Raw genomic sequence first — 1,177 nt, 5'->3', positions numbered from 1 at the left:
GTTTGGGCTTTTCTCAGGGAATTCAGCCCAAAAGCTCCGCGCTTCGTCCTGGCTGCTCCCGGGGAGCGGGGCTGCGATGGGGAGGGGACGCTGCGCAGCCCCCTGTGCGTATCCCGGTCCCCCGGGCGCTCCAGGCTGTCCCCGTGCTGCTCAATCCCGCGCTCCCAGCCCGATGTTCGGGCAAGGAAAGGGATTTTGGGGCAGCCAAACTGGAATTATCGCTGCCTGCGCCCCGCTCCTCCCCGTTCCGGGGGGCTCAGCATCACCTTCCAACCCTCGCGCCCGGGGGTTCCGGGAGGGATTTTGGAGCTTTGGGGTCCCAGCTGGGAATGGGAACAGCTCGGTGTCCGTGCGCAGCACCCGAAAATTCCCTCTGCGAGCTGGGCTCCTCTCATTTCCCATCCCACGGCGGGGCGGGGGCTGCCAAAATTCACACTCGCGGTTCTGGAACTCGCCCGCTCGCGGCTCCTGCCGCCTCCCTTGCCGCAAGCTGCCAGCGGGAATGCTGTGCCAAAGCCGGCGCTGGGGAGGGAAGGAGGCAAGGAGAGGTTTCGCTTTCGGCTGCCAAAGCCCCCCCTGTGCGGATCAGGGAGCTGCGGGTCCCGTCAGTGTCCCCAGCGCCGCAGTCCCGGGGTGCAGCACGGGACAAAACCGCCCATCCCGAGAGATTTCCCTGCGGGAAAAGGCCCGGCAGCAGCTCCAGGAACAGCCAGGCATGGACGGGGATGAGGCCCGAGCCGGGTCTGCCTTTGTGCCGCGGGGCTCGACGGAGCTTTGCGGCAGCGAGGCGAGGCTTTGTTCTCTCCCGCCGTTGTTGGCACCTTCCAGAACCCCGAATTCCCGTTCCCTGCCCCGCTCCAGCCCCAGCCCGGCCCTTTCGCCCCGCAGCACCAACCACGGGCTCGCTGACCCCCAAAATCAGGAGCGTCCCGCGCGGGAGGTGAGGGGATGGTTCCCCATCACGGAACCCCGCCGCTGTCCCCTTCCCTCGCTTTCCAGGGGTGCTGCTGACACCCCGCGTTGGATTTTTCCAGCGGGAATTTGCTCCTGGAAGGCGCCAGCCTGAAGCAGGAGCAGCAAACGCAGAGCTGGGGCTGCTGCTGGAGAGAACAGGACGCGGAAAAAGGCATGGGGAGATCCTGGCCCCCACCATTCCCAGTGAGCAACACGGCGCTGC

The sequence above is a fragment of the Corvus moneduloides genome, chromosome 13 (genome assembly GCF_009650955.1).
Source record: "Corvus moneduloides isolate bCorMon1 chromosome 13, bCorMon1.pri, whole genome shotgun sequence".
In the NCBI taxonomy this organism is placed as follows: Eukaryota; Metazoa; Chordata; class Aves; order Passeriformes; family Corvidae; genus Corvus; species Corvus moneduloides.
Note: the sequence above shows the minus strand (reverse complement) of the source record.